The sequence below is a fragment of the Schistocerca cancellata genome, chromosome 3 (genome assembly GCF_023864275.1).
Source record: "Schistocerca cancellata isolate TAMUIC-IGC-003103 chromosome 3, iqSchCanc2.1, whole genome shotgun sequence".
In the NCBI taxonomy this organism is placed as follows: domain Eukaryota; kingdom Metazoa; phylum Arthropoda; class Insecta; order Orthoptera; family Acrididae; genus Schistocerca; species Schistocerca cancellata.
Genome location: NC_064628.1, coordinates 705,971,541 through 705,981,134, shown reverse-complemented (window position 1 = coordinate 705,981,134; position 9,594 = coordinate 705,971,541). Strand labels below are relative to the sequence as shown.

Sequence of the window (9,594 nt, the reverse complement as noted above, 5' to 3'; positions counted from 1 at the left end):
ATCGCAGCCAAGGGTCTTGCAGGTCATCGTCCTGCCGCCATGAGGTCGAACTGTACGAAATCCACTTGCTTGGGGGAAGAATCTTGTACACTGAATTTTATAGAATATGGTGATAGGCAAAAGTTTTCATGTACTGCTGCACGGAGAAACAAAAATTGGAGGAGCTGGGATTTGAACCCAGGACTTTCTGCATGCGAAGCAGACACTCTACCACTGAGTTACACCCCCGCCAGAGCAAGTACATCTGGGACGAGTCTCTCCTAGATACTACTGTCATTATTTCTTAGGTTTGAACGGTACAGTAAGTTTTCGAGGAACCTATTCATGACAAGACCTAAGCAGCGTCGACTCCGTGGCGCAACGGTAGCGCGTCTGACTCCAGATCAGAAGGTTGCGTGTTCAAATCACGTCGGGGTCACAATGAAATTTTCGTTTACGAAAGCCATAGGCGAGTATGTCAGTTTAATCAGATACCAAACGATTACAAAGAACGGACGAACAGAACTTGCTTGAAAAAAGCTACTAGTGCAATTTTCGCATTCTGACATTAAGGTGAAGGCGCCGACTCGCACTTTCTCCAGGCGCGAGGTGTCTAGTATTTTTGATATTTATATCGTTTAACGCTAATATATAACTGAGAGATAATGATTACACGATATTTTGCTCGATTAGACGTCTTTAGCCAGGCAGAGTGTAATATTTTTCGTTAAGTTATGGGAATAGGAAGATCGTGAAAGGGGGTATAGCTCAGTCGTAGAGCATTCGACTGCAGATCGAGAGGTCCCCGGTTCAATCCCGGGTGCCCCCTTCATTTTTCAGTATCTCGAAAAAACAAAAGACGATTGTCGCGGTGAGTTGCAAATACATGTTTGAGATGCACTCCGCACGCCATACCGAAGGCTTTGGAGCAACATTTCAATGGGAGGATCGCAGCCAAGGGTCTTGCAGGTCATCGTCCTGCCGCCATGAGGTCGAACTGTACGAAATCCACTTGCTTGGGGGAAGAATCTTGTACACTGAATTTTATAGAATATGGTGATAGGCAAAAGTTTTCATGTACTGCTGCACGGAGAAACAAAAATTGGAGGAGCTGGGATTTGAACCCAGGACTTTCTGCATGCGAAGCAGACACTCTACCACTGAGTTACACCCCCGCCAGAGCAAGTACATCTGGGACGAGTCTCTCCTGGATACTACTGTCATTATTTCTTAGGTTTGAATGGTACAGTAAGTTTTCGAGGAACCTATTCATGACAAGACCTAAGCAGCGTCGACTCCGTGGCGCAACGGTAGCGCGTCTGACTCCAGATCAGAAGGTTGCGTGTTCAAATCACGTCGGGGTCACAATGAAATTTTCGTTTACGAAAGCCATAGGCGAGTATGTCAGTTTAATCAGATACCAAACGATTACAAAGAACGGACGAACAGAACTTGCTTGAAAAAAGCTACTAGTGCAATTTTCGCATTCTGACATTAAGGTGAAGGCGCCGACTCGCACTTTCTCCAGGCGCGAGGTGTCTAGTATTTTTGATATTTATATCGTTTAACGCTAATATATAACTGAGAGATAATGATTACACGATATTTTGCTCGATTAGACGTCTTTAGCCAGGCAGAGTGTAATATTTTTCGTTAAGTTATGGGAATAGGAAGATCGCGAAAGGGGGTATAGCTCAGTCGTAGAGCATTCGACTGCAGATCGAGAGGTCCCCGGTTCAATCCCGGGTGCCCCCTTCATTTTTCAGTATCTCGAAAAAACAAAAGACGATTGTCGCGGTGAGTTGCAAATACATGTTTGAGATGCACTCCGCACGCCATACCGAAGGCTTTGGAGCAACATTTCAATGGGAGGATCGCAGCCAAGGGTCTTGCAGGTCATCGTCCTGCCGCCATGAGGTCGAACTGTACGAAATCCACTTGCTTGGGGGAAGAATCTTGTACACTGAATTTTATAGAATATAGTGATAGGCAAAAGTTTTCATGTACTGCTGCACGGAGAAACAAAAATTGGAGGAGCTGGGATTTGAACCCAGAACTTTCTGCATGCGAAGCAGACACTCTACCACTGAGTTACACCCCCGCCAGAGCAAGTACATCTGGGACGAGTCTCTCCTGGATACTACTGTCATTATTTCTTAGGTTTGAACGGTACAGTAAGTTTTCGAGGAACCTATTCATGACAAGACCTAAGCAGCGTCGACTCCGTGGCGCAACGGTAGCGCGTCTGACTCCAGATCAGAAGGTTGCGTGTTCAAATCACGTCGGGGTCACAATGAAATTTTCGTTTACGAAAGCCATAGGCGAGTATGTCAGTTTAATCAGATATCAAACGATTACAAAGAACGGACGAACAGAACTTGCTTGAAAAAAGCTACTAGTGCAATTTTCGCATTCTGACATTAAGGTGAAGGCGCCGACTCGCACTTTCTCCAGGCGCGAGGTGTCTAGTATTTTTGATATTTATATCGTTTAACGCTAATATATAACTGAGAGATAATGATTACACGATATTTTGCTCGATTAGACGTCTTTAGCCAGGCAGAGTGTAATATTTTTCGTTAAGTTATGGGAATAGGAAGATCGTGAAAGGGGGTATAGCTCAGTCGTAGAGCATTCGACTGCAGATCGAGAGGTCCCCGGTTCAATCCCGGGTGCCCCCTTCATTTTTCAGTATCTCGAAAAAACAAAAGACGATTGTCGCGGTGAGTTGCAAATACATGTTTGAGATGCACTCCGCACGCCATACCGAAGGCTTTGGAGCAACATTTCAATGGGAGGATCGCAGCCAAGGGTCTTGCAGGTCATCGTCCTGCCGCCATGAGTTCGAACTGTACGAAATCCACTTGCTTGGGGGAAGAATCTTGTACACTGAATTTTATAGAATATGGTGATAGGCAAAAGTTTTCATGTACTGCTGCACGGAGAAACAAAAATTGGAGGAGCTGGGATTTGAACCCAGGACTTTCTGCATGCGAAGCAGACACTCTACCACTGAGTTACACCCCCGCCAGAGCAAGTACATCTGGGACGAGTCTCTCCTGGATACTACTGTCATTATTTCTTAGGTTTGAACGGTACAGTAAGTTTTCGAGGAACCTATTCATGACAAGACCTAAGCAGCGTCGACTCCGTGGCGCAACGGTAGCGCGTCTGACTCCAGATCAGAAGGTTGCGTGTTCAAATCACGTCGGGGTCACAATGAAATTTTCGTTTACGAAAGCCATAGGCGAGTATGTCAGTTTAATCAGATACCAAACGATTACAAAGAACGGACGAACAGAACTTGCTTGAAAAAAGCTACTAGTGCAATTTTCGCATTCTGACATTAAGGTGAAGGCGCCGACTCGCACTTTCTCCAGGCGCGAGGTGTCTAGTATTTTTGATATTTATATCGTTTAACGCTAATATATAACTGAGAGATAATGATTACACGATATTTTGCTCGATTAGACGTCTTTAGCCAGGCAGAGTGTAATATTTTTCGTTAAGTTATGGGAATAGGAAGATCGTGAAAGGGGGTATAGCTCAGTCGTAGAGCATTCGACTGCAGATCGAGAGGTCCCCGGTTCAATCCCGGGTGCCCCCTTCATTTTTCAGTATCTCGAAAAAACAAAAGACGATTGTCGCGGTGAGTTGCAAATACATGTTTGAGATGCACTCCGCACGCCATACCGAAGGCTTTGGAGCAACATTTCAATGGGAGGATCGCAGCCAAGGGTCTTGCAGGTCATCGTCCTGCCGCCATGAGGTCGAACTGTACGAAATCCACTTGCTTGGGGGAAGAATCTTGTACACTGAATTTTATAGAATATGGTGATAGGCAAAAGTTTTCATGTACTGCTGCACGGAGAAACAAAAATTGGAGGAGCTGGGATTTGAACCCAGGACTTTCTGCATGCGAAGCAGACACTCTACCACTGAGTTACACCCCCGCCAGAGCAAGTACATCTGGGACGAGTCTCTCCTGGATACTACTGTCATTATTTCTTAGGTTTGAACGGTACAGTAAGTTTTCGAGGAACCTATTCATGACAAGACCTAAGCAGCGTCGACTCGGTGGCGCAACGGTAGCGCGTCTGACTCCAGATCAGAAGGTTGCGTGTTCAAATCACGTCGGGGTCACAATGAAATTTTCGTTTACGAAAGCCATAGGCGAGTATGTCAGTTTAATCAGATACCAAACGATTACAAAGAACGGACGAACAGAACTTGCTTGAAAAAAGCTACTAGTGCAATTTTCGCATTCTGACATTAAGGTGAAGGCGCCGACTCGCACTTTCTCCAGGCGCGAGGTGTCTAGTATTTTTGATATTTATATCGTTTAACGCTAATATATAACTGAGAGATAATGATTACACGATATTTTGCTCGATTAGACGTCTTTAGCCAGGCAGAGTGTAATAATTTTCGTTAAGTTATGGGAATAGGAAGATCGTGAAAGGGGGTATAGCTCAGTCGTAGAGCTTTCGACTGCAGATCGAGAGGTCCCCGGTTCAATCCCGGGTGCCCCCTTCATTTTTCAGTATCTCGAAAAAACAAAAGACGATTGTCGCGGTGAGTTGCAAATACATGTTTGAGATGCACTCCGCACGCCATACCGAAGGCTTTGGAGCAACATTTCAATGGGAGGATCGCAGCCAAGGGTCTTGCAGGTCATCGTCCTGCCGCCATGAGGTCGAACTGTACGAAATCCACTTGCTTGGGGGAAGAATCTTGTACACTGAATTTTATAGAATATGGTGATAGGCAAAAGTTTTCATGTACTGCTGCACGGAGAAACAAAAATTGGAGGAGCTGGGATTTGAACCCAGGACTTTCTGCATGCGAAGCAGACACTCTACCACTGAGTTACACCCCCGCCAGAGCAAGTACATCTGGGACGAGTCTCTCCTGGATACTACTGTCATTATTTCTTAGGTTTGAACGGTACAGTAAGTTTTCGAGGAACCTATTCATGACAAGACCTAAGCAGCGTCGACTCCGTGGCGCAACGGTAGCGCGTCTGACTCCAGATCAGAAGGTTGCGTGTTCAAATCACGTCGGGGTCACAATGAAATTTTCGTTTACGAAAGCCATAGGCGAGTATGTCAGTTTAATCAGATACCAAACGATTACAAAGAACGGACGAACAGAACTTGCTTGAAAAAAGCTACTAGTGCAATTTTCGCATTCTGACATTAAGGTGAAGGCGCCGACTCGCACTTTCTCCAGGCGCGAGGTGTCTAGTATTTTTGATATTTATATCGTTTAACGCTAATATATAACTGAGAGATAATGATTACACGATATTTTGCTCGATTAGACGTCTTTAGCCAGGCAGAGTGTAATATTTTTCGTTAAGTTATGGGAATAGGAAGATCGTGAAAGGGGGTATAGCTCAGTCGTAGAGCATTCGACTGCAGATCGAGAGGTCCCCGGTTCAATCCCGGGTGCCCCCTTCATTTTTCAGTATCTCGAAAAAACAAAAGACGATTGTCGCGGTGAGTTGCAAATACATGTTTGAGATGCACTCCGCACGCCATACCGAAGGCTTTGGAGCAACATTTCAATGGGAGGATCGCAGCCAAGGGTCTTGCAGGTCATCGTCCTGCCGCCATGAGGTCGAACTGTACGAAATCCACTTGCTTGGGGGAAGAATCTTGTACACTGAATTTTATAGAATATGGTGATAGGCAAAAGTTTTCATGTACTGCTGCACGGAGAAACAAAAATTGGAGGAGCTGGGATTTGAACCCAGGACTTTCTGCATGCGAAGCAGACACTCTACCACTGAGTTACACCCCCGCCAGAGCAAGTACATCTGGGACGAGTCTCTCCTGGATACTACTGTCATTATTTCTTAGGTTTGAACGGTACAGTAAGTTTTCGAGGAACCTATTCATGACAAGACCTAAGCAGCGTCGACTCCGTGGCGCAACGGTAGCGCGTCTGACTCCAGATCAGAAGGTTGCGTGTTCAAATCACGTCGGGGTCACAATGAAATTTTCGTTTACGAAAGCCATAGGCGAGTATGTCAGTTTAATCAGATACCAAACGATTACAAAGAACGGACGAACAGAACTTGCTTGAAAAAAGCTACTAGTGCAATTTTCGCATTCTGACATTAAGGTGAAGGCGCCGACTCGCACTTTCTCCAGGCGCGAGGTGTCTAGTATTTTTGATATTTATATCGTTTAACGCTAATATATAACTGAGAGATAATGATTACACGATATTTTGCTCGATTAGACGTCTTTAGCCAGGCAGAGTGTAATATTTTTCGTTAAGTTATGGGAATAGGAAGATCGTGAAAGGGGGTATAGCTCAGTCGTAGAGCATTCGACTGCAGATCGAGAGGTCCCCGGTTCAATCCCGGGTGCCCCCTTCATTTTTCAGTATCTCGAAAAAACAAAAGACGATTGTCGCGGTGAGTTGCAAATACATGTTTGAGATGCACTCCGCACGCCATACCGAAGGCTTTGGAGCAACATTTCAATGGGAGGATCGCAGCCAAGGGTCTTGCAGGTCATCGTCCTGCCGCCATGAGGTCGAACTGTACGAAATCCACTTGCTTGGGGGAAGAATCTTGTACACTGAATTTTATAGAATATGGTGATAGGCAAAAGTTTTCATGTACTGCTGCACGGAGAAACAAAAATTGGAGGAGCTGGGATTTGAACCCAGGACTTTCTGCATGCGAAGCAGACACTCTACCACTGAGTTACACCCCCGCCAGAGCAAGTACATCTGGGACGAGTCTCTCCTGGATACTACTGTCATTATTTCTTACGTTTGAACGGTACAGTAAGTTTTCGAGGAACCTATTCATGACAAGACCTAAGCAGCGTCGACTCCGTGGCGCAACGGTAGCGCGTCTGACTCCAGATCAGAAGGTTGCGTGTTCAAATCACGTCGGGGTCACAATGAAATTTTCGTTTACGAAAGCCATAGGCGAGTATGTCAGTTTAATCAGATACCAAACGATTACAAAGAACGGACGAACAGAACTTGCTTGAAAAAAGCTACTAGTGCAATTTTCGCATTCTGACATTAAGGTGAAGGCGCCGACTCGCACTTTCTCCAGGCGCGAGGTGTCTAGTATTTTTGATATTTATATCGTTTAACGCTAATATATAACTGAGAGATAATGATTACACGATATTTTGCTCGATTAGACGTCTTTAGCCAGGCAGAGTGTAATATTTTTCGTTAAGTTATGGGAATAGGAAGATCGTGAAAGGGGGTATAGCTCAGTCGTAGAGCATTCGACTGCAGATCGAGAGGTCCCCGGTTCAATCCCGGGTGCCCCCTTCATTTTTCAGTATCTCGAAAAAACAAAAGACGATTGTCGCGGTGAGTTGCAAATACATGTTTGAGATGCACTCCGCACGCCATACCGAAGGCTTTGGAGCAACATTTCAATGGGAGGATCGCAGCCAAGGGTCTTGCAGGTCATCGTCCTGCCGCCATGAGGTCGAACTGTACGAAATCCACTTGCTTGGGGGAAGAATCTTGTACACTGAATTTTATAGAATATGGTGATAGGCAAAAGTTTTCATGTACTGCTGCACGGAGAAACAAAAATTGGAGGAGCTGGGATTTGAACCCAGGACTTTCTGCATGCGAAGCAGACACTCTACCACTGAGTTACACCCCCGCCAGAGCAAGTACATCTGGGACGAGTCTCTCCTGGATACTACTGTCATTATTTCTTAGGTTTGAACGGTACAGTAAGTTTTCGAGGAACCTATTCATGACAAGACCTAAGCAGCGTCGACTCCGTGGCGCAACGGTAGCGCGTCTGACTCCAGATCAGAAGGTTGCGTGTTCAAATCACGTCGGGGTCACAATGAAATTTTCGTTTACGAAAGCCATAGGCGAGTATGTCAGTTTAATCAGATACCAAACGATTACAAAGAACGGACGAACAGAACTTGCTTGAAAAAAGCTACTAGTGCAATTTTCGCATTCTGACATTAAGGTGAAGGCGCCGACTCGCACTTTCTCCAGGCGCGAGGTGTCTAGTATTTTTGATATTTATATCGTTTAACGCTAATATATAACTGAGAGATAATGATTACACGATATTTTGCTCGATTAGACGTCTTTAGCCAGGCAGAGTGTAATATTTTTCGTTAAGTTATGGGAATAGGAAGATCGTGAAAGGGGGTATAGCTCAGTCGTAGAGCATTCGACTGCAGATCGAGAGGTCCCCGGTTCAATCCCGGGTGCCCCCTTCATTTTTCAGTATCTCGAAAAAACAAAAGACGATTGTCGCGGTGAGTTGCAAATACATGTTTGAGATGCACTCCGCACGCCATACCGAAGGCTTTGGAGCAACATTTCAATGGGAGGATCGCAGCCAAGGGTCTTGCAGGTCATCGTCCTGCCGCCATGAGGTCGAACTGTACGAAATCCACTTGCTTGGGGGAAGAATCTTGTACACTGAATTTTATAGAATATGGTGATAGGCAAAAGTTTTCATGTACTGCTGCACGGAGAAACAAAAATTGGAGGAGCTGGGATTTGAACCCAGGACTTTCTGCATGCGAAGCAGACACTCTACCACTGAGTTACACCCCCGCCAGAGCAAGTACATCTGGGACGAGTCTCTCCTGGATACTACTGTCATTATTTCTTAGGTTTGAACGGTACAGTAAGTTTTCGAGGAACCTATTCATGACAAGACCTAAGCAGCGTCGACTCCGTGGCGCAACGGTAGCGCGTCTGACTCCAGATCAGAAGGTTGCGTGTTCAAATCACGTCGGGGTCACAATGAAATTTTCGTTTACGAAAGCCATAGGCGAGTATGTCAGTTTAATCAGATACCAAACGATTACAAAGAACGGACGAACAGAACTTGCTTGAAAAAAGCTACTAGTGCAATTTTCGCATTCTGACATTAAGGTGAAGGCGCCGACTCGCACTTTCTCCAGGCGCGAGGTGTCTAGTATTTTTGATATTTATATCGTTTAACGCTAATATATAACTGAGAGATAATGATTACACGATATTTTGCTCGATTAGACGTCTTTAGCCAGGCAGAGTGTAATATTTTTCGTTAAGTTATGGGAATAGGAAGATCGTGAAAGGGGGTATAGCTCAGTCGTAGAGCATTCGACTGCAGATCGAGAGGTCCCCGGTTCAATCCCGGGTGCCCCCTTCATTTTTCAGTATCTCGAAAAAACAAAAGACGATTGTCGCGGTGAGTTGCAAATACATGTTTGAGATGCACTCCGCACGCCATACCGAAGGCTTTGGAGCAACATTTCAATGGGAGGATCGCAGCCAAGGGTCTTGCAGGTCATCGTCCTGCCGCCATGAGGTCGAACTGTACGAAATCCACTTGCTTGGGGGAAGAATCTTGTACACTGAATTTTATAGAATATGGTGATAGGCAAAAGTTTTCATGTACTGCTGCACGGAGAAACAAAAATTGGAGGAGCTGGGATTTGAACCCAGGACTTTCTGCATGCGAAGCAGACACTCTACCACTGAGTTACACCCCCGCCAGAGCAAGTACATCTGGGACGAGTCTCTCCTGGATACTACTGTCATTATTTCTTAGGTTTGAACGGTACAGTAAGTTTTCGAGGAACCTATTCATGACAAGAC

The 9,594-nt window shown here is 45.3% G+C and overlaps 31 non-coding genes across 31 annotated transcripts; 20 read left to right on the top strand and 11 right to left on the bottom strand.

Annotated features, from left to right (window-relative positions):
* Positions 1 to 156: 156 nt before the first annotated feature.
* On the bottom strand, positions 157 to 228 carry Trnaa-cgc (transfer RNA alanine (anticodon CGC)). The gene has a single exon. It is a non-coding gene; the product is annotated as a tRNA-Ala (tRNA).
* A 118-nt stretch (positions 229 to 346) lies between these two features.
* On the top strand, positions 347 to 418 carry Trnaw-cca (transfer RNA tryptophan (anticodon CCA)). Its single transcript has one exon. It is a non-coding gene; the product is annotated as a tRNA-Trp (tRNA).
* A 318-nt stretch (positions 419 to 736) lies between these two features.
* On the top strand, positions 737 to 808 carry Trnac-gca (transfer RNA cysteine (anticodon GCA)). The gene has a single exon. It is a non-coding gene; the product is annotated as a tRNA-Cys (tRNA).
* A 274-nt stretch (positions 809 to 1,082) lies between these two features.
* On the bottom strand, positions 1,083 to 1,154 carry Trnaa-cgc (transfer RNA alanine (anticodon CGC)). The gene has a single exon. It is a non-coding gene; the product is annotated as a tRNA-Ala (tRNA).
* A 118-nt stretch (positions 1,155 to 1,272) lies between these two features.
* Positions 1,273 to 1,344, top strand: Trnaw-cca (transfer RNA tryptophan (anticodon CCA)). Its single transcript has one exon. It is a non-coding gene; the product is annotated as a tRNA-Trp (tRNA).
* Positions 1,345 to 1,662: 318 nt separating this feature from the next.
* Positions 1,663 to 1,734, top strand: Trnac-gca (transfer RNA cysteine (anticodon GCA)). Its single transcript has one exon. It is a non-coding gene; the product is annotated as a tRNA-Cys (tRNA).
* A 274-nt stretch (positions 1,735 to 2,008) lies between these two features.
* Positions 2,009 to 2,080, bottom strand: Trnaa-cgc (transfer RNA alanine (anticodon CGC)). Its single transcript has one exon. It is a non-coding gene; the product is annotated as a tRNA-Ala (tRNA).
* Positions 2,081 to 2,198: 118 nt separating this feature from the next.
* Positions 2,199 to 2,270, top strand: Trnaw-cca (transfer RNA tryptophan (anticodon CCA)). The gene has a single exon. It is a non-coding gene; the product is annotated as a tRNA-Trp (tRNA).
* Positions 2,271 to 2,588: 318 nt separating this feature from the next.
* Trnac-gca (transfer RNA cysteine (anticodon GCA)) lies at positions 2,589 to 2,660 on the top strand. The gene has a single exon. It is a non-coding gene; the product is annotated as a tRNA-Cys (tRNA).
* Positions 2,661 to 2,934: 274 nt separating this feature from the next.
* Trnaa-cgc (transfer RNA alanine (anticodon CGC)) lies at positions 2,935 to 3,006 on the bottom strand. The gene has a single exon. It is a non-coding gene; the product is annotated as a tRNA-Ala (tRNA).
* A 118-nt stretch (positions 3,007 to 3,124) lies between these two features.
* Positions 3,125 to 3,196, top strand: Trnaw-cca (transfer RNA tryptophan (anticodon CCA)). The gene has a single exon. It is a non-coding gene; the product is annotated as a tRNA-Trp (tRNA).
* Positions 3,197 to 3,514: 318 nt separating this feature from the next.
* Positions 3,515 to 3,586, top strand: Trnac-gca (transfer RNA cysteine (anticodon GCA)). The gene has a single exon. It is a non-coding gene; the product is annotated as a tRNA-Cys (tRNA).
* Positions 3,587 to 3,860: 274 nt separating this feature from the next.
* Positions 3,861 to 3,932, bottom strand: Trnaa-cgc (transfer RNA alanine (anticodon CGC)). Its single transcript has one exon. It is a non-coding gene; the product is annotated as a tRNA-Ala (tRNA).
* A 118-nt stretch (positions 3,933 to 4,050) lies between these two features.
* Trnaw-cca (transfer RNA tryptophan (anticodon CCA)) lies at positions 4,051 to 4,122 on the top strand. Its single transcript has one exon. It is a non-coding gene; the product is annotated as a tRNA-Trp (tRNA).
* A 318-nt stretch (positions 4,123 to 4,440) lies between these two features.
* Trnac-gca (transfer RNA cysteine (anticodon GCA)) lies at positions 4,441 to 4,512 on the top strand. The gene has a single exon. It is a non-coding gene; the product is annotated as a tRNA-Cys (tRNA).
* Positions 4,513 to 4,786: 274 nt separating this feature from the next.
* Positions 4,787 to 4,858, bottom strand: Trnaa-cgc (transfer RNA alanine (anticodon CGC)). The gene has a single exon. It is a non-coding gene; the product is annotated as a tRNA-Ala (tRNA).
* Positions 4,859 to 4,976: 118 nt separating this feature from the next.
* Positions 4,977 to 5,048, top strand: Trnaw-cca (transfer RNA tryptophan (anticodon CCA)). The gene has a single exon. It is a non-coding gene; the product is annotated as a tRNA-Trp (tRNA).
* Positions 5,049 to 5,366: 318 nt separating this feature from the next.
* Trnac-gca (transfer RNA cysteine (anticodon GCA)) lies at positions 5,367 to 5,438 on the top strand. Its single transcript has one exon. It is a non-coding gene; the product is annotated as a tRNA-Cys (tRNA).
* Positions 5,439 to 5,712: 274 nt separating this feature from the next.
* On the bottom strand, positions 5,713 to 5,784 carry Trnaa-cgc (transfer RNA alanine (anticodon CGC)). Its single transcript has one exon. It is a non-coding gene; the product is annotated as a tRNA-Ala (tRNA).
* A 118-nt stretch (positions 5,785 to 5,902) lies between these two features.
* Trnaw-cca (transfer RNA tryptophan (anticodon CCA)) lies at positions 5,903 to 5,974 on the top strand. The gene has a single exon. It is a non-coding gene; the product is annotated as a tRNA-Trp (tRNA).
* A 318-nt stretch (positions 5,975 to 6,292) lies between these two features.
* On the top strand, positions 6,293 to 6,364 carry Trnac-gca (transfer RNA cysteine (anticodon GCA)). The gene has a single exon. It is a non-coding gene; the product is annotated as a tRNA-Cys (tRNA).
* Positions 6,365 to 6,638: 274 nt separating this feature from the next.
* Trnaa-cgc (transfer RNA alanine (anticodon CGC)) lies at positions 6,639 to 6,710 on the bottom strand. The gene has a single exon. It is a non-coding gene; the product is annotated as a tRNA-Ala (tRNA).
* A 118-nt stretch (positions 6,711 to 6,828) lies between these two features.
* Positions 6,829 to 6,900, top strand: Trnaw-cca (transfer RNA tryptophan (anticodon CCA)). Its single transcript has one exon. It is a non-coding gene; the product is annotated as a tRNA-Trp (tRNA).
* A 318-nt stretch (positions 6,901 to 7,218) lies between these two features.
* Trnac-gca (transfer RNA cysteine (anticodon GCA)) lies at positions 7,219 to 7,290 on the top strand. Its single transcript has one exon. It is a non-coding gene; the product is annotated as a tRNA-Cys (tRNA).
* Positions 7,291 to 7,564: 274 nt separating this feature from the next.
* On the bottom strand, positions 7,565 to 7,636 carry Trnaa-cgc (transfer RNA alanine (anticodon CGC)). Its single transcript has one exon. It is a non-coding gene; the product is annotated as a tRNA-Ala (tRNA).
* Positions 7,637 to 7,754: 118 nt separating this feature from the next.
* Positions 7,755 to 7,826, top strand: Trnaw-cca (transfer RNA tryptophan (anticodon CCA)). The gene has a single exon. It is a non-coding gene; the product is annotated as a tRNA-Trp (tRNA).
* A 318-nt stretch (positions 7,827 to 8,144) lies between these two features.
* Positions 8,145 to 8,216, top strand: Trnac-gca (transfer RNA cysteine (anticodon GCA)). The gene has a single exon. It is a non-coding gene; the product is annotated as a tRNA-Cys (tRNA).
* Positions 8,217 to 8,490: 274 nt separating this feature from the next.
* Trnaa-cgc (transfer RNA alanine (anticodon CGC)) lies at positions 8,491 to 8,562 on the bottom strand. The gene has a single exon. It is a non-coding gene; the product is annotated as a tRNA-Ala (tRNA).
* Positions 8,563 to 8,680: 118 nt separating this feature from the next.
* On the top strand, positions 8,681 to 8,752 carry Trnaw-cca (transfer RNA tryptophan (anticodon CCA)). Its single transcript has one exon. It is a non-coding gene; the product is annotated as a tRNA-Trp (tRNA).
* A 318-nt stretch (positions 8,753 to 9,070) lies between these two features.
* Positions 9,071 to 9,142, top strand: Trnac-gca (transfer RNA cysteine (anticodon GCA)). Its single transcript has one exon. It is a non-coding gene; the product is annotated as a tRNA-Cys (tRNA).
* A 274-nt stretch (positions 9,143 to 9,416) lies between these two features.
* Trnaa-cgc (transfer RNA alanine (anticodon CGC)) lies at positions 9,417 to 9,488 on the bottom strand. Its single transcript has one exon. It is a non-coding gene; the product is annotated as a tRNA-Ala (tRNA).
* Between the last annotated feature and the right edge of the window lie 106 nt (positions 9,489 to 9,594).